At 39.7% G+C, this 27686-nt stretch overlaps 1 protein-coding gene across 1 annotated transcript in view; it reads left to right on the top strand.

Moving 5' to 3' along the window:
• The first annotated feature begins 6317 nt into the window (after window positions 1-6317).
• Window positions 6318-27686, top strand: part of LOC128356831 (guanine nucleotide-binding protein G(I)/G(S)/G(T) subunit beta-1-like) — a 36958-nt gene continuing 15589 nt past the window's right edge. The window contains exon 1 of the mRNA XM_053316985.1: window positions 6318-6743. The gene's annotated coding sequence lies outside the window, so the exon portion shown is untranslated. The remainder of the gene's footprint in view (window positions 6744-27686) is intronic.

The raw sequence follows: 27686 nt of genomic DNA, 5'->3' as shown, positions 1-27686 counted from the left end.
CCTCTACCTGGATACCGGCCAGTGTGAAATACACACACACTGACACAAGGGACAGAGACACATTAGATACTGTGTGTATACAGCCAGCATAACAAATCTATTGATTATTTATCATTTTAATCTAATTATTAAAGATGGAAAGTAAAATGTGTGAGTGTCTGAATAACTCATCAAACAACCAGTTTTGTCATAGAAACGCATTTTTAAAGAAGGCTGCAGATTATTATTTAAATGTTTATTCACTCTTTCAATAACTAACAGGTCTCCTGATAGTCCTCTTTGTGACTTCATCTGAAGGACTTTACTAGGAGTCTATACAAACAGTGCTTACAAATGAGAAATTTGACACACAAATGCAGCAGAAACTCATTACATGAAACTACATTTTGAGAATAAAAGAATTACTGTGAAGTCATTTGCAGTTATTTTGATTTAGTATATGTGATGCTGTTCATCTGAGTGATAACAAAATAATAAGGAGAAAATGCAAACATTGATATTTTTAGTGATAAATGTTTGAACCTGAGAAGTCTGAGACTGAGCATATAGTTTTGAGTTTTACATTTTGTACGTGTGTCATTTTTGTTCAAAAGTAACAATGTAGGAGGTCAATTTTGCTCTTTACATTTAAAGTTACACACAGTTAAACTTTGCTGTGCAAATCGAGCTAAAACAATCATGAATGGCAGTATAAGTCTACCTCTTATATAGCTAGAATTATGACAAGACTTTAAAACCCTGCTGACCTACCAGAGCATTTTACTCCATTTACAGTTTTTGATGTTTGCCTTAAAATGCAGGAATTCCTCTCCAATACACGAGAGAACTTTGCTTCCAAAGCAAAGGAAGAGCAAGTTCTCAGATTATATGTAGCCATAAGCCTTTTGTAAAGTACCTGACTGTAGGAATCAAATCCACCACCAGGGGGTGCATGTAAGCCCATATAAGAAGCTGTGTTATATCAGAATTGGGTGTGTCAGTTGATGTAAACCAACAGATGTATACAGTATATACTGTAGCACTGCTGGTACTGTACCCATCAAGTGAATGGAGTTCATACTGAGGTCAAACAAGGTGCAGTCTGGGAAATATGACAGAATGTGCAGTGATGGAAAACAATGGTTTGGTAGAGAGAGGCCTTTTGTGTAAAATGATATTGATCAGGCCTAGACTGCCATGTTGATCTGTATTTGCAACTGTACGCTTATCTGATGAATGGTAATTGTAGTATCACCAATAATAGAATATTAGTAGGCTGATGGTTTGTATTTTTCTAAATATCAGCTTCAAAAACAAGTTTTCCACAGAATGATGTTATTGTCATAAGGAGAAAGCCGGTCAAAGAGCATCTAGAGCATCACAGAATGATAATGAGTCCATTTAAAGACAGAGTCATTGAATTGTTGGTAGAGCCTCACTCACAGAAGACATTATGTACAAGTGTAAATAATTTTATTAAAACTGAATTCAGTTCAGCTGCTGTGCTTTTCCTGCTATGACAAATTATACAAGTTACAACATGTTTCTTAGCAGCATATTAGCAGCTTCACTGGGGGATTTTCTTCATTTTTCCAAACACAATGCCACTGAGTAAAACCCTCACACATCACACTGGAACATCTTCTTGTGGCTCAAACTTACTAATATCTGAAGGTAAAAACACACACACAATTGAGCATCTTCAGTCTATCCTCAGGTTATCACTCCCATGCAGAAGGCCTGGGTCTGGGCCCTCACTGCACTACATGATTGCAATTACAAGCACCTGCCACCAGGAGGCTCCTAATGTCCCCACGTCATCCAGGCGTTATGGAATTCCTTGAATGTTATGGAATTTAAAGCAGTAATGTTAAATTTAAGTCATTGAAAAAATATGTGAGTTTATTATTAACAGATCACTTTAATAGGACAGGAGAGTATTGAGTTCTTTAACTTACTTCACACAATCAACATGGTTTATAAAACAGTCACGTTAAATAAATACACTTACTCATATTTTAGTGGATAAAAACAATAAGAAAATGTCAATAAACACAACATTACAAAATCACATTTACAAAATTTCATCTTAACCCACTGATGGATAAAGAGGACAACTCTCCACTTCTCTATACAAATTCTACATAATTGATTGATTATTAATTTTCTTTGTCTAGTTTTTTTAAATGCATTATATTGAAAGCTCTAATATATCTTCTCTCAATATTAATAAACTAGTATTGAAACCATTTTTCTCATTTTCAAAAAGTGATGGGTTATTTTGGGAATAATAATGAACTTAAATGAAGATGAGGATTGTATCAATAGATATGAACATCATAGAAAGCTACACATGTATATAGTTAGACATATCAGTCTGTTAATTGTTAATAAATTAATCTACAAGGTCAAAACATGAGATTATTCTGTTTTGATGCTTTGTAATACTTGCCGCCTTTTTTCCCTGACTTTGTTCTGTAGAATGTGTAGGCCTTTCCTAAGGATCACAAATGAACACCATAACATTTAGTACAACATATACATTTCTATGTAAAAATAGATCATATGCAAGTCACATGAAACCAAATAGGGATGTTATATATTTAAAAAGCTACAAACTATATATAATTTCATCCAGAAATGACTTTGGATTATATGTGCATCTTGAAATTAAATTGTATATGTATTTGAATTAAGCAGTAGCAGTGATAACAGAGATAAAAAGTCAATCTTCCATTATTAAGAAGAATGTAGCAGTAAAACCAGTGTCAGTAGTTGAAGTACCAGCAGTGGTTACTGTAATAACAGGAGTAAAAGTAACTGTTTTTATGTATTTTACTTTTGTTGTATGCTGTGTATGTTTAATTTCCAGTCCACAGCAGAGCAGGTTTGTCCTCCAGTCAGACTCACCAAAACTCCAACCACTTACCCATATGTCATATACAATATATACAATAAAAGTAAACTATATGTTATAAGTAGTACAGTTACAGTATGTGTCTGTGTAGGTTTTGAACCAGTGCTTTAGAAGGAAATTCTATGATGACACAGCAGCTGTACACACTGTTTCAAATGACTGCAGTGTCATCATTAGTCTTTAAAAATAACACTCCAGTCTCTAATCTGGATGTTTTATTTGTTTTTTGCAGCATTATTCTCACATTCAAATTGTTTAATTATTACAAAGTGCTCACTTGAAAAACTCCAAAGCTTGTCCTCCTGTATGTGTGTGTGTATATGCGCGTGTGTGTGTGAGAACTAGGCCTTGCGCGTGTGAACGGCAGATGTCAGTAATGCCTCGAAACGGACCAATAGGCTCTGACCTCTCTCAGAGATACATGCCGTAAGCATTTATCAGAGATTGTAGGAGATTATGCTAAATCAGATTACAGTACCCCAACCCGCCTATAAAAAGCAAGGTCATTATGAGCTTAGCCTCATGTAATGTCACTCGTTTTATGAAATGTATGAGATCATATTAGGCAATATTTGTGTTGTCATTTTGCCTCTTTTTCTAATCTGATTTCTCCTCTGATCTCTCACTAATGCTGCGAGATAGTGCTACTTATGGGCTGTGTGTGTGTGTGTGTGTGTGTGTGTGTGTGTCTCTGTCTATTATGTGAACACCACCCATCAGGTTAGTGAGTATGAATTTATAATATCCATGCTACAAGTTTTTGGAGGCTTTGCCCTGAATTATATACAGTTACATTAAAACATACTGTAGAGGTTATTACAACTACACAAACTGATATATATGTAACATGCTCATACTGCTATAATATAATAAATATAATTATAGCTGACCACAGAATAAGAAAGTTTTTAGAGGATCATATATTATTCTATATATTATATTTTAAATGATATAAAAGATTAAACTAATGTTCCCTATAGAAACATTTACATGTATCTTTATTTTAATGGTTGTTTCCCTCATAACGAGCTTTTCTTGTCATCGCTGTTTTACTACTTTTTATTTCTCACGACAGAATTTGATCTTACGTGATCAACGCAGAAAGCACATCAAGGTGTGGACTGTTATCTTTCCGCTCTCCTCATCGAAAGGTTGAATCCAGACAATAAAGCTTCTCCCCTGGGTGGTCTGAAGCCCTGCTTAAAGCAGCTTCACAACACATGTATGCAGACAGGCAGGGGTGTATCCAGGGGCAACTAAATCTCAGCAGCATTAACCTGGGCAGATGAGTCCCAGTGGAAACCCACACCCAGAACACAAGTACACACACAGGAGTAGTGTTTTCAACTCATCCTGTCACTGTTTTTGTCACTGTGTGTTTGTTTTTTTTAAGTTAAGACACAATAAGCTGTGAATAAGTAAAATTGTGAAAAAAGTAGGGCCTTATAATCTAAACCAACACCAATATGTCCTTAATTCTGTTGGGTTTACACTCTCTACATACACACACACACCCTTCCATACAGTACAGTACAGTTACTATGGGGAATGTTCCTCCTGTAGGTGCACTAATGTGTGGTTACAGTGCTGACCATCCCACAGCAGAGGATTGTTCATACAGGATAACAGGCCAGCTTCCTCCCACATGTTTGAGGTTTACAGAACACACACAAACACACTCGGGTGGAAATACAGATTAGCAAGACAGAGGATATATTGATGGATAACTTCAAATGACGCATGCTTTTTTTTTTTTTTAAAAGACAGCAGTTTCAGTTATTTTTGACTTTCTGTCCCTGTATAAGAAACAGAGCAGTGTTTCATGTTCAGAAGGATGCACTCTGGTTGTTATCCATTTCACATTTTATTTACACTAAACCACAATAATGATTGTGACTGTAAAGGGACAAAATCAAAAACAGATCTGACACAAACAGTACAGGCCCGAAACACTGGGCGAGAGTAGACAGAACAGCACTCTCTCTCTTTTTCTCTCTCTCTATCTCGGGAGTGTTCTTCATCCAAACCAGAACTGGCGATGCTGTCATCTTCCCCCATCGGACCGAGCCCATACACACTTTGTTGTCCCACAGGATGACAAAGTGTTCCATGTCTCCAAGTAACGCCTTAACCCACTGAGCATTACCCCTCCTCTGAGCGCTCTACCTAGACTACTGGTGATAATGATCAAGTCATCTCTATGGTGCTGTGATGGTCCACCCACAAACACTCAGCGCAGGAAGTAAATCCCCATTGATTTCTTAGCTTGAAACTAGAGCACAAGGATCCAGTTTGTAAACCATAAGATATGGTAAAGAGAAAAAAAGTCTGAAGCCTGCATTAATTGACCTCATTTTTGTTGATGGGGGCAGTGATTGATGACTGTCAAGGTATTATTAACAGATAAGAAAAAAATATTTATATCGATATCATGATATGAGGCTAGAAATCCTCTTTCATTTGTTATTTTCTGAATTTACCAGACTGTTCTAGTGGCTCTATTATTGGCCTTTACCCTCTTAGTCATTATACCCAAAATATTGATGATTATTTATCAAAAATCTCATTGTGTAAATATATTGTGAAAGCACCAATCGCCACCCCTACAATATTGTTGCAATATTGAGATTGTGGTATTTAGTCAAATACATTGTGGTATATTATTTTGTCCACATCGACCAACACTAGCTACATGATCAAATTTAAACGATATTAAATGTACGTGTGGTTAGGGTTGTGTTTTGAAGTTGACGTGCTGGCACACATGAACATGCCCTTCTGTAGTTAAATTTGAAGCACAGTCTGTTTTGGTTTGCAAATGAGACAGTGTTATTGACTTGGAGTAGCGGTTGTGGCACTGGCACGCAAGGCACATTTTCTTGATAGTCAAACATGGTAATAAAACACATTACATTACATAATATTACAATCCACTTTTGGACAAATTTCAAATGTAACAAAAATCCCAGGGGCTCCTACAGGGACATTTATTTGGAACTGTGGGTTATGAAAGTATGCATGGTTTATGAAGAGATTCTACTCTATACGTATGAAACAATCATTCCTAAATATTTTCACTATTATAATTAACTATTAATTAAAATGTAAGTACCCTGATGGACCTGTGGAGCTCTGTGTGCCAGTTTCAGAGCCACTGCCACAAAGTGCTGCTAAGCAGGAAGGCTGTTGTTCAAACCCGCTTCAGCGTACAAAAGCTCGTTTCCTCAGGGCGTGTTTGCTTTAAACGCCTTAAATGAATAAAGTTGTAAAAATGTGTAAAAGTGGTGTTTTTTGGCAGGTAAAAATCATCTAGGTGTGTGTGTTGGTTTAACCAAAGATGGCAGTGTTTCCTGATGTGTCGAAGGTGGTCGCGGACCCTTCAGCCGTGCGTTATGACGCTGCCGTAACGTGGGGTTTCCCAGACCTGAGTGCAGGGTTACCGCGCCCATCTCTGCTGTTTGATGGCCGGAGGAAGAAGCGACTGAGATCCTGGCGTGAAGGAAGAGAGAAAAAAAGAGGGACGACGACGGTGGGAAAGACAAGAAGGGATTTTTTTTTTGCTTTGAGCTGGAATTTGCGTTGAATTGGACGAACGCTCACACTGGACTCTCTTGACTCGTCTATCTGGGTGAAAACACCGCCTTGTCTCTGCGTCTCTTAGCCGGTGTGTCTCCCCCCTCGGCGGGTCAAAAACTGGGTTCGGGGAGTGCCGCTCCTCGGTAGCTAAACTAGCTAAATCTGAGCGCCTGGGCGGAGAGAGAGAGAGGAGAGACGAGCTTTTTCTTGCTGTTTCTTGCTGTTTCCAGTCAATGTGATATAAACAACGGACACCCTCGACTGAAAGCGGGTGAGTTATATATGTAACGATATTTGAAATAGTGCTTCAGGAAATGCTCTGGCGCTGAGTGTCTGTGCGGCTCGGGAAGATGAACTAAAGGGGTTAAACTGGGTTGAGTGGCTCCTCCGTTAGTTAGCTGTGGTTAGCCTGCTGCTAGCTAGTCTTTGCTGCCAAGAGAGTGGGTGGGGGGGTCACTGTTAGACAAACTTAAGTGTCTATTAATCGGAAGAAATTTGAACTGCCTTCACATTTAATGGTTTTATCCGGCAAGCGGGCATTTAATGGCTACTGGTAATGTTAATTAGTTGGTGACAGCTCGGTAGGTTAGCCAGCACCCCTCTTCAACGTCCGGGTATCTTTCTCTCTCTCTCAAGAAATAAGCTGTCTTGGTTCAACTGAACCAGCTTTGATTTAGTAGTACATTTCCCTGAGCTTTATTTCACCGTAGGGCTTCAATCTACATACAAAATTGAACCCAGCTATTTTGAATCTGTACGTCGGCCCAGATTTTACCACATCTTTCCTCTATAGATAGCTAGTGATTATACCTGGTAAGCTAATTGGTCGCACATTTTGCTACTCTGAACTTAAATTGACCAACCCTTGACCGAGCTGTTGTTTAAGATAATGATTACATGGCTGCAACTTCATACACTTGCATAAGTCGAGCGGGTTTGGATTGACTTCCACTCAGGTTGAACAATTTTGTAGCATCATGCAATTTGACAACGAAGGGAGTCTAAAAATGGCTACTTCACCAACAGAGTCACCACCACCCCCACTGCTCCGTAGCCAGTCCGTACAAGTTAGCCAGCAGTGGCCGCAGCCTGCGTCTGCAGCCTGCTGTGGCTGATCTGAATGTGTTTGTATGGTCGGTAAAGATGGTCGTTGTCGTTATTTAATATGTCGCTTATATGTAAAACTCGTTGCATCGAAACGTTAATATTCGCCTCGGTACGATTATTTACGTAATGCTGAATTTCGCAGCTGTGAGCACTTATCTGACAGGCTGTGTGTGTGTGTGTTTGTGTGTATGTATGTATGTGTGTGTGTGTGTGTTTTTTAAAAGGAGCTAGTTGAATCAACCGGGTTTAAATCAGTGAATCGAAACCAAACCGTAATGGATTATGGCTACTGTATGTCACAGGTATATGTTAACATTCCCATGTTGAGTCTGCAGAGTCAGTCAGCCACTGATGGTTCTTACACAGAAATGGCTAATTCGTTAATGGGTTTCTTCCCTTCAATGCACGATGCATAGTAATAATATAAAATGTGCATCTGTGGCAGAGTGGTGACATAGTTGTAAGATCGCAAGGAGAAAATGACAATAAGGGAGTGTGGCAATAGCCATTTTAGTTTCACGAGTGTTAAACCAGCGTCAGATTGCAAACACGCTCTTTGGCCTTAATTTGAACCTCTTCTTTTAATGATGTGAAAACGAGATTGTCTAATTGGATTTTTGACAATCTGGTTATCTCGATCACGGGTCTGTTGCAGGGCAAGTTGTTAGCAGCTTCAGTATCCATGCCCCCACCGGGCCGCGCTGCTCCATAGTGTCTCAAGCGACGGGCACGCTTGATCCACGATGAAAGCAGCAAATCCTCGTCAGATCACCAATCGGATGTGTTAAAAGTAGGAGGGATGAGTCCGGAGATTTCTATTTTAGTGGTAAATATTTCGAAAGATGGTTTAGCAACGAGTCAGACGTGCTGTCGCAGGAAGCCGAGCTGAGCGCCTCCTCCAGCACCGAGGCAAGATGAATGTCGCCTGCCGCTCCGACCAACTTACTGACTCGCAGTGTTGAGATATCGCATCTAAAGGATTCATTACTGAAAATCGCCGATTTATAGTCGTTTCGGGAAGTTTTCGATGTTTCTTAAAAGAGCTATTTGTATTTAGTGGCTCACAAAGCTGAATTCATTTTGCCAGTGTGCCCCCTCCCTCCGCCTCCTCGAATGAATGGGTTCCTGTATTCAGGGCCCAAGCAGCTGCAATGAACAAGATGGCGTTCAAAGCCTTTTTCATCACCGCTTTTTCTCAGACTGAGAGAGACATCTGCCGAGCATCGGATGGGTTCAGGCTTGGCAGCCTAGATTTCTTTTCTTTCCCCCCTATCGCAAAACTGTATATGATGTATTTGTGATAAAGGCGTTTTAAAGCCGACGGGATTCCTGATGAATGTATGTACACCTCAGATGTAGGACAACATGGTGGGGAAGGGGTGTTGTACATCTTGACAGTGAACCTGAATGCCAAGAAACATAATAAATATAACTTGTATAATTTATATTATGTAAGAAATAATGATTTGATTAACATATTTTTTGGTTATTAGAGTTGACGTTTGATTTGAGACATCTGTAACCACACCTAAGGGAAATTATTTTTTTCCAATTCTGACTGAAGTCACAGTTAAATGTAACTAAATAGATACAAAAAATTACATCAAATGTTGTATAAATCCATATTTGGTTTCCTCAGTTTAAATGCAGTAACTCTTCCTTTTTTTCTTTCTTAAAAACAATTAATTTGAATAAATGTGACATTGACTCTAATATATTTTAAAAGTTCACTAGTTCTGTGTGCTTTTATGTATCAAGATCAGACATATTTCTTCTTGCCATTGTTCATCTTAGTTATTTTTAAAAGTATATGTAACATATATTTTATGAAACATTTTTTAAATGTTATTTTGGCCATGTAGTTTATCAATTTGTAGCACTACAATCTCCTCATTGCATTTACATTTAATGATCAATCATTGATCCAAACTCACAGTGCTGATTTATTATGTTTAGATACATTTTTTCTATCTTGGTAATTTTTCACAGGTGTTTTGGTCCCTCAGCTTCACTGGAATTTAAGATTTAACTCCGATTCATTGCATCATTCCTTTGTAAATGAACTGTAGCATCCAGTTATCAAACAAATCATCAATTCAGTTTAATGTTGACTGGCTTGTGTGACCTGGAGGTGACCCGCCCCACCATAACACTGACACCCAGGATGTGTTTGACACACTGTCTAGCAGCCCCGGTGGACAGAGACGGCTCAATCTGCAAGCATTTCTGAAAAATTGCGTTGATGCCGGTGTGATGATATGATTGTGTGACGAGCCTTCTTGATTGTGTTTTTGAAGGACATTTGGGTGTGTACACTGTAGAGCTGGTCAGGATGAGGATGAGTGTCACCACAAGATAATGAGCACGTGTTTAAAACCTGGATCATTAGTCTTTTGGCCTGGGGGGGAGCTATTTTGTTTTCACATAACAGGGTTTCATAAAAGTCCTGGATTTTTTTTTTCTTTTTGGAGACAAAGATTAAAATAAAGGTTGGAGAACATGCGTGGACACCGTGCACAGTTTGAAAGCGCAGTTGCAACTTTAGAGTGTCATATGCTTAGATGAAACAAAATCAGTTTGACAGACAAACGTGTTTATTGGGATTTAAATTTTATGCCAAGATTGAACATAAAGATGAAAAATAAAAGTTGTGACAAATAACGTTTATATTGTAGCCCGGGACGACATGCTTCTCTTCTGATTCAATACTATCACAATATGTGAGTGCCAGTCCAAGTCAGTATCAATACTTGATTCATAATTGATTTGTGACTGAATGAATAGAAAGGAATAGGCAATATTCCTGCTCCAGTATACTGTGTGTCAAACCGTTCACTGATGAAATACAAAACAACACATAACTAGTAGATAAGATAAATGGCCAACAGCGTTTTTTATATTTTAAAAAAAGTTAACGGCATTAACAAATTAATTAATTTTAAAGTGTCCTACAAAATTCTGCCCCTATGATAATTACAAAATGAGGGGGAGGTTGAGTGCTCTGCTGTGTTATTAACATCATGTCTCCAGTAGTGGAGAGCAGCCTCTCTGCTCTACCATTAGCTCAGAGGAAAGTCATCACTGTCCAACATGCTGAGCGAGCGCAGGGATTTTAGGTGAATCTAATTGAACCTCGAGGTATTTCTCTTCACCTCAGAGTTGGTTTAAGTTGATAAATGCTGCATTGTGTGCTGGTTGGTCAGTCAGTCTATTTTGTTACTGCTGATGGCTGCTCCGCTCTGCTAACATCAGTGTTTGAGTTATTACGTAGAAAGTATTCATCTCACAAAGGTAATTATTTAGTCATTAAATCAAAAAATGCTGGCAAATGCTGCATTTTTTGAAGATGACTTAAAAGATAACTGTAGTGTGTGCGCTCTCTGGACTGTCCAAGTGCTCCCTCAATGTTGAGTTGCATCTTTTTTGTTCCATCAACATCACACACCGAAGTGTTCAACATAGACATTTGAGTTAGATAGGCAGGGAAAACCCTGCATGAGGATTTTCATCCCGCTGATGTGTATTATTTTTTTTCCTTTTTTAATCTGCAAGTGCAGGATATAAATGGGATTAAACTCTTAGTCTGTGGATTTTACTCTCTGGGATTATGTGGCTTTGGTCAGTGATAGTGCTGATTTTTTCTTCACCTCTGATATGATCTTGCTTATGAACTGTACATCCACTAGGCTTCTCTAACGGGCATGGAAGTGCTGCAAGGCCTCGTGAACAAACACCTGAAGGAAATATCTACATGCTTTCATACAGTGAGCCAGCCATATGCTACTGCAGAGACATCTATAGACATATGAAACATTACATTACATGTGCAGCCAACCATTGAATAGAGTGACCTATATAGTATACCCATAGTCAGGTAAGTTTAGTAATGGCCACCCAGATATATGTCAACCTATGTAAGTGGCAGCGGTTCAGAACAACACATTTCTGAGTCCTCACTGTTTTTAATTGATACAGTACAGGCAGAATGGACTTTTAACTAGACTTAAATAAACAGGACTGCAGTGAGTAACAACTAACTGTTGTGCTATCTAAATGAAGACACTTTGTGCAAATGAATTGATCTAAAGGTAGATAAAAGTTGCTCTAAATAAATACATCATGACGTAAATGCAATACGTCTTCAGTCTTGTCAATTTGAATCCATACATCAGTGTAAAATGTTTACATCCAGGGAGCTCATATCTTGGGTCAGGTATGTTTATCAGTTAGAATCCCTTCTTTTTTTTTTTACCGTGCATATTGCCACCATGTATTTACCATTTAATGTAATCATTAGTCTATTTTGTGCATGACTGTAAGTACCCATGTAATGTTGGGGATGATCTCATGGACTTTGTGGCTAAATTGGCTTTAAGTAGTCAAAGTGTCACCACACCGCTGACATCTTGTTTCATCTCTGTAACTGTGGAGCTGTTGTTTAAGGTGCCGACACCTTTTCCTCAGAAGGAGCACTCCTGTCTTTCTGTCCAACTTTTGTTACCAAAATAACATCATGTGATGTTAAGCTAACTCAACCAACTCCACTGTGCCTATTTAGGGAAGTGGGCTGTCCATTCCTAAAGACTGCCATGTGATTGGTGTATTAATCAACAGTATGTCAGACTTTATAATTTTTCTCACCCAGCACACACCTCTTACACAGTCAGTAGTTATATTGTCTGTATCACGAAGCACTATTAGCAACACTGGACATTAAGTATTGGACTGGGCGAAAATTGTGTCAACCCACATCTGTGCTTACGGAAATATTTCAGCAGTCACCTAAATACAACAAGGCATAAACAGGTGTCGATGTGTAAGTATGAATGTAGATACGCTAACATACTTAGTGGTAGATAACAGAAGATGGAAGCATAATGTGATGAAAGTGCCTGGTCCACTGTAATGTTTTTTCAAATGCACAGTTTTGTAACAAGGAAATAATACTCATATTGCCTTTTTTGTGGCTAATTATTAACCACAAAATGTGCATGGTCCTCAATTTTTACAAGGATACTGTCCGATAAGTCACTGCTGTTGTTGTAATGATGTCTCTGCTGAAATAATGGAGCACAGTGCTCTGTACAAAGGATGCTGGGGGTCAGAGGCCATAATCATCTTAAACATTTTCAAACAAAAAGAACACTGGCACTTTTTAGAGGCTTAGTGAATAACATGTTGCTGGCTAATCCACTGCAAGTCAACTAAGTGCATCAACATCCAGTTTTCTGTATGACATCTACTTACCTGCCTTCTGATTTCATCATTTCAGTTCAAGAATTGGGGGGAAAAATATCCAGGGAAGCTTGTTTGATAATACATGGCCCGTGGCTTTTACATTGTTTTGTGCTCTAGAAGGTGTAGCTCTCCTCAACTAGCTTATTCTGGTACCTCCATTTAAATGGACCATTAGTGGTGGCCTCTGCATTACGGTGTTCATTATTTTACTATTAGATCTGGTGTATGTGGTTGAGCTGTCTAAATCCTTAAAACGCAACTTAAACAGTTTTATTAGGGTGTGTTGCACATCCATAGGCAAATGGGGGGCTGAAGATTGAATCCTAATTTTAGCTCTGTCAGCTCTTTAACAGTACACTGGTCCGAAGATTTGGGTGAAGACGTGGTTGAAAGATCCGCTGGCAGCTGTGTGTGACCTGAGTCCAGTGGTACAGATGATCAGTCAAGCTGTATTAGTTATACACACACACACACACACACACACACACATACAGACACAGTTATCACCAGTGCAGGTCTACTTGTTATTTTTAACCCTAAGTGCCACTTGAAGGCTCAGGACTCCAGTATACTATTTTCAAAATCTAATTTGGCATATTCTCAAACGTTGTCGAATATTCCGCTGGGTGCAAATGCCAGCACACTCACAACAACCAGAGGTCTGTCCTTCTGCACCAGTTTTGTGAGTTGCAGTGAAAATAATCCCAAAACAAAGAGAACAGAAACGGACAGCATTTGATAAAATAATATCTAATAATACTGGAGGTTTCAGCTATTTCCAACCACAGGAACTTTTCCAGGAACATTTTTAGAAACGTGGGGACTTTACCTGCATCTCAAGTGGAGTAACCCAAATTATCCAAATTAGTACTCCAAATACCATCCAAATTTTATAACTGGGCTACTGTTCCTCCTTGCAAAAGGTCACTACCCCAAAGGCAGTATTTTCAAATGGCCCATGAACTAATATATTTTGATTTTTTTGTACTGGTTGTAGTTGATTTGTAACATAGCAAGTACTGAGTGACAGTAGTATCATTAAGTGCTAGTAGTGGATATTTCCTTTTATGTTAACACTAAAAGTAATCTTTGTCTAATCTAAAAAAGGTTAAATAAAGACACAAAGAGAATCTGCGAGTGAACAAGAGGGACCAAACATCTATTTGGCTCATGGAGAGAGACAGAGACAGAGAGAGAGAGACAGAGAGAGAGAGAGAGATTATTCAATTGTTATGTTTTAAATGTTAAACAATCACAGTTTGAGTCCATGAGCCAGTGGATGTGTCACAGCTAGTTCAGACACGTCTGTAAAAAGAGCAGGACAGAGAGGAACGAATACTGCAACACTTTACATAGCACAGATTACAACTACAAAGCTGAAAAATGTTAGAGTGTTGGGAGTTTTATGGATGTGGACCAAACCAAATTATGGTGACGCAAGTATCCGTAAGTAGTAAGTATTAGCAGAGTGAGATGTCCTCCCTCCTGCTCTCTGCTGTAAACACACGTAGCCATTAGTGAGCAGCTGTTCTCATGTCTCCCCAGGTCTCTCAATTGTTTTAGGCTAAAACTCTCACTACCTGCTCAGCTTGCTCTCAAATGGTAGGCGTGTTGCTCTGGTAGCTGCAGCCTCAACGTCACACACACTCTCTCGACCGCACACTCGCCACACACAGAGCTATTCCTGAAAGGAGCTACGACTCTTGTATAACACATTTTTAGTTTAGAAGACATCTTTAAATACATTCAGAAGTAAAATCTTTAATGCTTAGGCCTGTTGGAGGGTCAACTGAGGGGCTGTAGGGCTCGCAGAACAGCAGTGCAGTGTAGTAAATACCAAAACCTGATATTAATACATATCTTGATTTGATGTACTTGGGTGAAGTGAACGAAATTGAAGTTGCACCATGTGGAAAAACACAACAATCGCTGCATTTTCAACATTCTGGCCACTGTTTCAGAGGATGGCTGTCTTCCATTATCTGGAATTGATATATTTTTACGTCACAATTGGTCCATCTGGGTAATTTTGAAATAAAAAAAAATCTGCAGGTTAATTTGTAACCTGCAAAAACTTTGAAAGGCCAAAACAAGGTTTTCCTTTGTGGGAATATTTCTGCTTGTGAGAACAGGACAGTTTAGATTTTCAATGTAGTATAGACTGCCAGCCTTACTGTGGATGCAACTACCTACTGTTGGGCAAACCCCACCATCACTGCCACTACCCTGAGCCAGCTTATACTCAGAGGTCTATATGTATTTGAACACAGAAAAAAATCAATCTTAAACACATTTGTTTTTAGCACAGACCACACGTGGCTACCGACAGTACTTGTGTCCATCTACTCATCCAATGTCAGGGTTTTAAGGCAAAACACAGACTATAATTTGTGTCATCTCTTCACTAGAACAGAGGGCTTTCAGAGGAGGAGGTAAGGGCGATGGTTAGTTCGTCAGTACCCTCTCTTTTATACTCGTATTCAGATGGACAGTGACATGGCTCAGACCCCTGTCTACCTGAATGGACTTTACAACCCATCTCCCAACCAGGGCTGAAGGAGGGGGTGAGAAGAGCCAACTTATGCGTTAATGAGATTCTCAGTTCAGGCTGACATCTAGTACCCCAAGTGTTTGTATAATGAAGGGTGATGTACCCATCACTCAAAATATAACAATTGAGCGATACTGAGCATTTATCAGGATCTCAAAAAGGGAACGAAACAGAAAGTGAGAGAGAAGGAGGGTTGGTCTATGGACAAGAGAGGTGAAACTGAAAATGAACTTTTATTTGGTAATTCTGTAATGTCATTTTCTGTTTTGTCAGTGCGTGCGACTCTTCTCAAACCGACGTATCACGTACTGCGTTGTGTGTGTCTGCTGTGTGAAGGGGGGCTGTATTATGGGTCCCTGCTTCGTAAATATCAAACAAACATTGATACAGACTGGACAGCAGGGTATCTGCAAGACCTGCCTGTATCCTGATCATTTGACTTAAGCCCTGCTTGAACCTGGTCACATAGTGATTTGTACAGTAACGCAGTAAACATTTGTGTTCCTGAATCTCAGCTCCTCTGAGCATGTTTGCCTGCTTGACTGCTTTGTTTTGATTTTTTTTTTTTTTCCTTTCTCCAAGCCGTCTCTAAGGTCAACATCACAAAGGAAAATTTACTTCAAGTTTTCCCACTGCTCAGCGTAGATCAGTGTGTAGTTTTAACTGTAGGTGCCGTTCCGCACACACGCAGCTCGTCACCAACGGTCAAAAGGTCTCGGCCACTGTTTTGAATAGTAAAAGTAAGTGGCAGCAGGGCCGCTCAGTGACCCACACGGAAGCCTTTCACCGCTCTGACTCTGTCTAAGCCTGTCGAAAGCCCATCACAAGCCCTGGCAGTACTTTGCATGAGCACCTCAACGCTTTCTCTGCTTTGAATAGAGGCCGCCTATCTGTCTATTTACATTCTAGCCCTTACATTTGACTGCCACTGCAACTGGGAAAATGTTACCAAACCTGAATCCCCAGATGACAGGGAAAGACAAGTCAGTATTTAGTGTGTTTTCTTCCTCTTTAAAGCAAGAAAGGCCGTAGTCACTTGAGCACAAAAGTGGGCTAGCTGTCATGTGACTATTCACACACACTTGTTCCTCTCTTGGAAGCTTGGGGAGAAAAAGCACGGGGGGAGGGGTATGATTATTAATGCAATCAAAGGAGTGTATTTTATGTTTTAAATAAAGTCATGCTTTTTGCTTTGGGCTAGCCCGACCTTCCTTGCCTTTTTTTTTCTTTCCTTTTTTAATCTAACTCATTCATTTTCCTGTATGAAAAGCTGGTTGTGCAGCTGTCCCAAGCACAAAACATACCTTTGTTAATGTATGTGACTGTGTTTTGGTTTTTTTTGTTTGTTTGGTTTTTTTTGGGTAGCCTTTTCAACATGGATTTCTTAATTATTTTCATGCCATGGCATTTGGAAAAAGTGAGCCAACATCAGTGTTAACCTGTTGACTCTGTGTGTCTCTTTTGGGTTGTGTTGGTCAGAAAATTGTAATACAGAACATTCACCAGTACAATTTGTATATTATAAGATATGTTTTCATTTAGCTAGCTTTGCCTGATGGGAGTCACCAGTAGCCAGTGTCTGCTGTTTGTACCAGCAGTGCACACAGCATCATGGAATGTTTCACTAATCAATCAATTAAACTCTACTGTCCGTCCCATTGATGTTATGTCCCCTATCATCAGACATTACCCACAGCAAGCAGCTACACTGACGGAGCACACACAGGCCAAATCCTGCCCAATTAAAGGGACAGTTCACCCAAATTCCACATTTAGCTTCAGTAATGATTTCCCAAATCCAGTTGAAGTGCAGAGGTTAGTGGAGCTGCTGTGCTTTGTGCATGTTGAACATGATAGTATTTTTCAGTACTGTTTAAACACTCATATAATTACAATTAAAATTAAAAAGTTTATTTAACAAAGTCACAATGTTGATGTGTAGATTAAAGCATTGGATGATCAATGCAAAATTTTGTCCCAACAATCAATAAGTTAGGGATGTCCTGAGTCAATAAGCAGGATTGGAAATGCCCCAGTCATGCCTTCTTTTTCTGATATTACCTTTTTAAAAATCCATTTCAGTGCCTTTTGTTGGGCAGCTGTCAAAAGAACTCCGTCACAATAGTGTAATATCTTCAAATACTTTACATATTGAGCAGCTGGACGATAGAGCAGACATCAAGCAGTGGTTTCAGTTAATCATATGTTAGTGTGCATAGGGTTTTTTCTTTTTCTTTTTTTTTGGTAAACTGTTAGTTTGCATCTAAATAGATTTTCGATAACCTGCCCCAGTTTCAGGCAGGGTTTAAAAACAGCTGAATATAGACCTGCAGTTAAAAAAAAGGGTAGTTGGCATGATATACATACAACAATGTACATCGTTGATACATTTAGTAAGAGAAACATACGAGGAAGGTGAAAGAGGAATCAGTAATAGGTAATCAAAGTCTTTTGGCTCTTGTGCCAATTTAGAGCAGTGGCTTATTGTATCTAAATAAATAAGTAAGAATAAATATGTGTTCTGAGTTTGACATAACACAGAAAAGTGTGTTGTTAACATAGACGGTATATAAGAAATGGACGTAACATCCGTGACGTCACCCATTGTTTTGTGGACTGCTGCTCGGAAGCCTATAGTATCGAATCTAGGCAGCGCCATCGTGAAAATTTCAGGTGCATGCTGGGAAAAAAAAGAACACGGATTCTACTTATATGGGCATGAGGCGGAGTCATGGACGGAAGAATGGGCGGGGCCAACGGCGGAGCGGGGAGGCTGCGATTGGTTGCGAGGGCTGGATCTCAAGGACATTGGTCAATCAACCTGTCAATCACGACGTAGCCATGTAGCCTGCTTTATCGTCAAATATAAAATCAGGGAGGCCAAAATTTCACAAGTGAACATCATACTGCATTGAAGAAGGCTTTAAACTAGCGATTGAGACCATAAACACATTTTGAAAACGTTTACTGAGGTTAGAAATCAAGTGAGAAATTGGTGAATTCTCCATTGACTTGTACAGAGCCGGAAGTCTTTTTGAACACAAAACGGTCGCCCCCTGGTGGCCTTTTGAAAGAATGCAGTTACTTCCGCATTGTCTTCTTTTCAGAGGACTGGAACTCCAAATTTGAATGATTAAAAAAAATCGCCAAACATATGAAATTAGGCTTCAAAATTGTGTAAAAATCATCCTCTTTCTCTGCTCCCAAACGCTGTGGGAGTGCCCGCCAAGTTCGCTGAAACCCTGCCCCCTACCATGTGTCACCTGTCAATCAAATTCACCACCTCTACCCGAAACATGGACGCTACATTTGAGAGCTTTCTGCTGCTAACTCAGCTGCTAGCTTGGCAGCTAACTGTAGAATGTAGTAGTAGTAGTAGTAGTAGTAGTAGTGTGTGCTGAAGGGGCAGGTTTATGCCAATCAGCACCGCAATTTTCAGACCCACCCACTAAATCCTGAACACAGAAATGTTGAAACACAGTTTGTGAAGCCTAGCTCCACAATTTAAATCTAAATGGTTGAAATGCTTTTTACACCTTTTTTAGAAATACATTTATGATCTATTTAATGTGTTTAGAAGAAAATGTCTGAATTCTCTTTACACTGTCTTTAAATCGAACTGCAACATACACAAATACAACCATGATAGTCTGCTAGCATCATGAGATAAAAGACACTAATACTAGAATCCACAGACTTAAATACATAAAACCTTAATTGATCCATGTTCTGACCAGTGTAGGGTCACTAGGGGCCTGGGTTTATCCCAGCTCACATTGAGCACTAAATGGGGTACACCCAGGATGGATCATCAGTGTATCACATGGTTAACACAACTACAAACAACAACTCGTATTTACGCAATAATTTTCACTTAACTGGGGTGGTTAGTCACCACAACATCTCACCTTAAACCAACTAAAAATCCATAAAGAGGATTTAACATTGTGTTGATCAGCATGCTCTCAGTAACTGAAACTAGCTAATTTTACATTGCATCATTGACAGTAAGTTGTGTTTTTTGTTTTTTTTTAGTTCTTAGGTAGTGTGACTGTTGTCCAGGAAATGCAAGGGTTTCACCATCCTCTTATTGCCCCTGGCTCCAAATCCGCTGATGTGGAAAGATTTTTGTGTCACGTATACTGGACCGTATTGTGTGTCCTGTAAAAAGTCAACCCTATACCTCTCCTGATAAATAGGTTTATATGGTACCACATAAATTCAAAGCACATGACGCAAGTACATGTGAGGTATGTTGTTAATGCATCTATCCTTCTGGCTTGTCCTGTATGGATGATTCAGCGGCCAAATTGTCATGAATTGTGAAATAATTAAACCAATCCATATGGTGCAATGTCTCTCAGTCACCATCAGAGTTGAGGGCACCACATTCAACCCAAGATTTAACAGGGTGAAGGTTAAAGGGTAGCGTCTTGTGTGACAGAAAAACAAAACAGAACAGCAGTTTTCAGAGGATTTTTGCGCCTAAACCAAGCAGAACATCACGATCAGAACTGTGTCAGTTTGTGCATACTCATTTCGTAGCCCCGGGATTTTGCTCCACTTTCAATGGAGCAAAATGGGTTATGGGGCCCTAGGCGTTTCATTTTCAGTCCCACCATTCTTCTTGAGACCTATATGGATTTGAAATACACCTACTCCTCAGAGAGCGATTAAAGGAATAACAGTTTGTCAACTTTTGCTCGTTGCCTGTTAAATCATTAGAAGTGACCAATACAGTCAACGTGCATTGCTAGGTCTGCTGCTGCTGCCTTTGTATAGATGTAGTTGCACTTTTTTTTTTTAAAAACAACAAAAAAAACATGCCATTTTCCCCATTGCCACAAGGGGTGACGGTGGTGTTACTCCTACTGTAGCCACTTAAGTATTCTTGTCACTTCACTACATATTTTGCTCAGATTGTAGGTTGTATTTAACGTCAAACAATGATAGTCATAGTGATTTACCTTTTGTAACAGCGTTGCTGTAAATATTGCAGCAAAATCTCTTTAAGCAATTACTTTTGCAATATTTTCGTACAGTAGAAAATGCACAAAAAGTGGAGAAAGGGACTACATTTTTTTATTACTGATATTAATCATGGCCAAACCTACAAAAAACAGACGTCCAACCATGGAAGCAGGTGCCAGGTCACTCTGCTCTATTAACTGATATAACATAAATGCAGCAGGTTGGTATACATTTTATATTCAAAAAACATCCTGTTTTTTGTATTGGCTTTTAAACTCTGATGTTTTGACACCAGCATTAAAAAAGTGTCAGTGTATTCATTCATACTGACGTTAACCAGATGGGGAGAGTAAAGATTCATTTTCTCCTCCACAGTGGTGTGTGTGTGTGTGTGTGTGTGTGTGTGTGTGTGTGTGTGTGTGTGTGTGTGTGTGTGTGTGTGTGTGTTGGAGAGAATGACAAAGTGAGTGAGATTGGATGAGGCTTTTAAGAAATGTCCAGGAGCAATCCCCTTCTGTCTTCTCTTACTGCATCATCAGCCCCCTTGTTCCAGCCGTCTTTGTGACCTGGTTGTGTTTCAGCTACATTTACCATGCATCACTTCCCCACAGCACTTAGACAGACCCCTCACCCACACACCGGAGGGTGGGGGACCAAACTAACACTCACATACTTCCCTTCAATATCGAGTATTTGCCAATAACAAATATTTTCTGATAGCTGAATAGTGCACATCTAGCCTATAATAGATCTGCAATAAATTAGTAAAGCAATGTTTTAACGTGATGTGGCAGCAAGTGTTAGACTCCTTCCACAATCCATCAAAAATGCCTGATTTGGATCAGAGCATCTTATTAGTAAAAACGGCTAGCTGTTATATTTGAAGTGGCTCTAGCTGATGATAATTTCACCAGTTCAGTAGTTAGAGCGAGTCAGTGGTTAAACTGTCAGTACTTGTTTGAGTAGATGTGTCGAGCACAATAAGAGATTTACCCAACTCAATTGAGAGAGCACAGATGTGGGAGAACACTCTTAAATATTGCAGAGATTTTTCTTTCAGTGGATGGATGGATGGGTGGGGAGGAGGAGGAGAAGAAGAAGAAACGAGGTGGCTTCTCTCCAGACAAAGTGCTTTTCTAAAAGCCATCCCAGTTGCATCAAGAACTGAGAGTGCAGTCTCATTGTAAACCAGGAATAGAGGTTTTAGAGCCATCTGCTATGTCGCCATTCTGGCTGTGACCGAGGTTCACTTGTGTTTGATCATGTAAATATAAATTGACATTTAAAAACGGCACATAATAGTCTGCACAGAGCTTTTTTTGAAAAAAAAACAACAACTGTCATTTTGTCTGTGAGGTGCATATTCACATCATCAGCTCAGAGGTGAGATTCCTTGCAGATTTGTTCCTACTGTCAGATTTGTAGTCGCACTTGTGTCACGGCTTACAACCGTACACTTAGACACAACCTGCATTTTCAAACCACGTGTGATGTTTACCTCTAAATAAACCCAGGCAGCGAGGCACAGCAGACCGCTGCCAATATATGAAGTTGTGTGTGTGCATGTGTGCGTTCAACACCTCTGTATGTGCAGATGATGTCACATAATCTCCTTACTTCAGGATCTGCAATGAACACAGATTTAGGGGGAAAAATGTCATGTACGCAAATACTTATTGTGAGATAAAGTAGATATTTATATATGGCCTGGGTTTAAAGTAACAGCATAGATATAATCATTACTCCCATTCTTTACATTACATTCAGAAACTGTAAAAGACAAATTCACCAGGTTGTAGAGCTCAAGAAAGCAGACTACACACAGAAAAAGACCATATAAATGACACCAACACACTGATAAAAGAATTTAATACAAGTAAAAGCCTGACAAAGGGCATGAATCAGTTTGCTCCAAAAATCGACATTATTAACAAACCAACATTAACAATTATGTTGAGCCGCCATTCGTCTGATTCCGTGCTAGCTTTGTACAAGCGTTATGTTTCCTAACTGAGATTACAAAATGTGTTAATTTTGTTAAACGTTGCACATCCTCTCATTATAATGCAGGAAATCGTGGTGTTTGATCATTTTAATTATAAGATAGCAATAATTACTGCTGGTCCTGAGGTCGAACAGAAGCATACGTTAATGTTGTATAACTTCCACATTCACACAGACTATCCTCATGTATTTAAGGCGGCGTCTTTACTTTTTACTTTACTCCGACTCGTCTGTGCCCGGCTTCTTGCATTCAGTCAGTCTTGTTTATTTGTTTACCAGCATGGGGGCGACCAAATCTATGTCAGACTGACCTAATTCTGTGCGCCAGTCTATACTGTGGTGGTGCGGCACTACACCCAGCACCCCTTACTGATCTAGCTCTCTCTCCATCACGTTTTCATTCCTACGTCTGTCAGGATGTTTAGAGGTATGAATCTTCACCTGTCAACGGTTCAAATGATCCTCGATGCATGTGAATGTATCGCGTCCTCAATTGTTCTACATTACTGCACTTGGCTACTTTTTCCTCTTTCTCTTTCTCCTCAATTCTTCGTAAATTAACTGAGCTCGTGGATGCTTTTTGGTTGCAGACGTTAGCTCAGGGTGAAATCGGTTAACGTGGCTCCTCAAATTCATCGTATCACCGAAGTATTTAATTTTTATGAGGCAGATCTTACACACATTGTGCGTCTTGTCCAGTTTAGTTTATGAAACCCGAAATGTGCCCAGATTTGGTCTTTTAGAAATGCTAGTTGCATTTTTTATTATTAGCTGCTAATGTCTTCCACCATTTCTCCGAACATATAAAAGTAATGTTGGCATAATGTTCGCCCACAATTAAATGCAAGAGAGCAACATTACTTCTTGAAGGTAACTGTACAACTTTATTGTCCAGCCGAAGCCAAAATCTGTTAATTAGAAATTAATGGTAGGGTCTGTTTTGTAAAAAAAAAATGTTTTATTAAATTTCCAAACTCCCGATTCTGTTGTGTCACTGTATTGATGTAGAACCATCCTCATCGCGTAGAAACGAGATTTGTCCACACTTCTTACAGGATGTCCTGTGTAACCTGTTATTGTAATGCGGATAATTGCACATTGGTTCAAAGGCTGGATGGACACTGGCAACTGCAATGGTAGTAGCAGAAACCACAGAGTCGATGTATTTGTAAAGTGTGTGTGCGCGCGCTGTCGCCACATCCGCTGAATGTTTTGACAAAGGGAAGAGAGAGAGACGAGGGAAACACCCATAAAAAGGAAACGCCTGCCTAGAGAGGCTCTGCATTTGTACCAAGGTGGAGGCAGCACGCTGACACATATGATCAGTAGCAGAGGCGCCGTAACAGCCTGCTACTAACCGACTTGGAACAAAGACCAGCCCCATCCGTATCCTGCTGTACCCGAGACTGAACGTTTCTAGGAGCGGTGAATCAGTCACAACTAAAATGGCACTCTGAAGCTCGAGAATATAAGATCCAGCAGAGAAGAGTCTGCTGAGACGGGGCGCAGCTCTCATGAAGGCGAGGGGTGGGGCAGCTGGTATCCAAGCAGGAGGGCGTAAATTATTAAGCCCACCATCTCTAGCCCACCTTTCCAACACTGTATTGTGCTTAACACATGGAATTGTGTCTTATGTCTCACAATATATGAAATGTGATTCATGTCATCTGTCTATAGTTCCTTTTTTTTATCAGTGGAGATGTTCTAATCAACAGGTGAAACTCCTTGTTACCATACTTTTTTGTGCTGCATTCCTATCAATTAACCAGAGCAAACAAAGGTTTGAAATGTCTAGTAGAAATGTCTATCACAGTCCTCTGACACTCACACAGTGTTGCCACAGGGAGGGGTTGTCTTCTGTTCTGGTGTTCATTCACCACTGCGACCTGAAGACATGAAGAAGCTCCTTCCAGTTTGGGCAAATATTAAACTTCCAACATGTGCTTGTGATTATGAGACAAATGTAAACACATTTTTTAAGAACTTGCAGCAAACTGACTAAACCACTCATCAGTATTTAGGCCACTGTCAGTCATGTCAGATATGTCGGATATAAGATATTTCATAATCATGAAAATATTGGCATAGCATTTTTTTTTGTCGACTGTGCTTACAGAATGTAAATGACAAGTAGACACAACAATGTCGGTGTGTAATTTCAAGACGGCATCAAAGCTGGTCCAATTTCAGCAAGGCTCATTGTACTGGATGATATGATGTGTAGCTTTTCCTGTGCCGACCCCCCCCCCCCCCTTACATGCAACATGTACAATACAGAGACACAGGAAGCATTTGGCTGAAAACCAGATGAAATAAGCTACTTTTTTCCTCCCTTTTTTTGGGAAGGCCACGGTAAAGCGTTGGCCTCCTCTGCACAGTCTTTAATGCCGGGAAGCTTAGCCAGCCTCGCTCCCCTTCACCAAGGGGTTAATTAGCAGCTCCCCTCCCAATTGTCCTCTGCTTGTTCACTCTCATTAGTTTAATCTGGCTCTGTCCTCCAGCTTGCCTCTCTTGCCTCTATCCTCTTGCGCACCAGAACATCTCACTGCCTACCGCACTCCTTATCGTCATGAGGGTGGAGCCTCTCGTCAACCCCAAAAATCTAGTGTGGATACATTATATACATTCACGCCTACTACTTATATGTAAGAAATATGTAATATCTGCTAAGAAATTGTTGGAAATTGTACTATTATATTTTATGTAGCATTAAGTTATTCATCAAGTCTATATAATACCTATAAGCTATAATATTCAAATGTTGGCTATTAAAAAGCATCCACAGTGTAGTTATTAGATGTCTACTTTAGATTATTTGTGCAGTGCAGTACAATATGTTTGGTAATGGGGGTGGAAGTGTTACGTTTTATTGTCCTTTTTCTTATACTGCACATTAACACATTTCAAGCTCTGAAGTGTTCAAACCTTCATCTTTTTGTAAATTACATTTTTAAATAAGTCTTAAATGTAATACAAGCTAAAAGCGTTATACATCAATCCTCCTGAAAATGTTTTTTTCTAGAGAAGATTCACATTGTAAAGTCTACATGGTGAGAAAATTAATGCATGCATGCTCGTTACCGTAAGGGAAGGAGAAATACCAATTGTGTGTGTGTGTGTGTGTGTGTGTGTGTGTGTGGAGTCAAATTACACTTCCTCTCTCCTTGTCACTGTGTTGTGCTCGAGATGTCGGAGCTGATAGGAGTGGCTGGAAAATGTGAAGTCTGCTTCCCTCCTCCTTTTTCTCCTCCTCCCCCACCACCTCGCTAAAAATAGCTGGCAGAAAGAGAAGGCAGCGAAGTCGAGGCTCTATCTGTTGGGCTGCCAGCGGTTTCAACACTCCCACCACCAGCACAAGGGAAAAAGTCCTCTGAATCACACCTTCAATACTAATATTAATCACCAGCAAAAGAGCACTTGCCTCATTTCATTCTTTGGTCAATAGAAAGTCTAATTTTCATCAAGATGCAATTGATCTGGTCTTGGCATTTTTGCATTTCAGAGGCCTGGCTATTTTTGACTATTCAGGCCAATAAGTACAACATAAAGATTTGTAATTCGTTCATATGAAGTAGTTGGTGATCGATTTTAGTATTTTTTTTTTTTTTTTTTTTTTTTTTTGAGAAAAGGCCAAATGCTGGAATTTTCCTGACGAGCTATGTCGATCACCTGACCTCCGTCTAAATGAGCATGTGTTTGACTCACAAGCCAAAAGTGAGGACAAAAAAAAGCCTAAAATGAGAAGAAAATGAAGATGGCTGTAGTACAGGCCTGGCACAGCATTAACAGTAAAGATATCAAGCCTCTGCTGATGTCAGTGCCAAATGTAGTCTCCTGGTAGTTTTCGATTGCAGAGGCTTCAGATTAATGCAATCTAATGAAGTACAGTGATCACAATGGAAAAGGATTTGTCCACCTTGATCAATTCTCTTTATTTGTTTACTCATCTAAAAATGAACTGCTGACAAAACCTAAAAATAAGTTTCAAGCGTGTTCAAGTCTTTTTGTCATTTGTACAGGCGCAATAGCAAATTGCCATCCTTTTTTCACATCATGTAGTCCACTCCTTTTTATTTATTTATATTTCATGATATATACTAGCGACTAATTGCACCTAAACCAAATAACTCATGGTCATATGATATTACCAGACTTAACAAATTTCACCACGATTACTTAAACACTCAGACAACTTACTGGCGCACACTTAGTAATGGGCTAACAAGGCCTAAAAGAAGATATACCAGTTGTCCTCTGTCACATTGTCATTTAAAGCTGGAACAAACTGTACTTACTTGTAGACAGAATGAATGACATTTATATGTTTGAAGCAGCTACGAGACTTGTGTGAGCAGTCGGCACTGCAGAGACTCCACCCCCATAGTTAGAAAGCACCACCTTGAGAGCAAGGAGGTTTTGGGGAGCAGGACCTGTGAAATGTTGTATTGTTTCGCTGTAAAGTGGGGCAAACTTATCAGGTAGAGATGGTAAAGATAGTAGTCAGACTAATGAAAGGTAGATTACAGCTAACCAGGAGTTAACCAAGCAACACTTTACAACTGACAGTATAGGGAAGTTAATTTGGTTTTATAGGACAAAAAATCAACAGCAATACCTTGATGTCAAGTGGCAAATAAAGGTATACCACTTCTCACCTGGGTAGTTCCGTCTTTATGGTGAAGCAACTTGAAATTGTGCCTTTCGGTATCATTGAAATAATTAAAAAGGCATAAAAGGGAGAAGGGTAACTTTCTTTTGCAGTTATCTGTACAATGAAGGACACATTAGTCAGCAGAAGACATGCGGTTGTTGAGGTTGTTCAACATACCCTTGGTCTAATAAACCTTTTTCGAATGTGACTTTCCAGTTTGGTTTTTAAGGTCACAAAGTCTGTTGACCCGCAGAGATTTAGTGGAAAAGGCCACCGGTGGGTTACCTCTTAGCCAGGGATATACCCAGGGAAGACGAGAATTAGCCCGTGATATTACCATGAGATGTTTTTATCGCCAAGATTAAGGGGTTAAGGCGCCTTGCATACATGCAGACCCATTTAGCAGCACTGGCCAATCAGGGGACAGGTAGCTACTGAGATGTCAGGCGCTTGAAGGATAAGGTGTTCATTCAGAAGGTCTCAACACTTCCCTGGACAAAGGACCTATACCGAAACCCAGAGAAACAGGGAGGTAAGCCGTGTTTGCAGTACTAATGGTAGTTATTCTATGTTGGACAGATGAACAGTGTTGGGACATCGAATATTGTCTACAAAAAAATATAGTTTTATAAAAGTGTTCGGGGTAATTAGTCCTTGGAATGAGTGAAAGGAGAAAACATCAAAGGAGGACA

Source organism: Scomber japonicus, chromosome 4 (genome assembly GCF_027409825.1).
Source record: "Scomber japonicus isolate fScoJap1 chromosome 4, fScoJap1.pri, whole genome shotgun sequence".
Classification (NCBI taxonomy): domain Eukaryota; kingdom Metazoa; phylum Chordata; class Actinopteri; order Scombriformes; family Scombridae; genus Scomber; species Scomber japonicus.
Note: the sequence above shows the minus strand (reverse complement) of the source record. Positions and strands in the feature narration are given on the sequence as shown.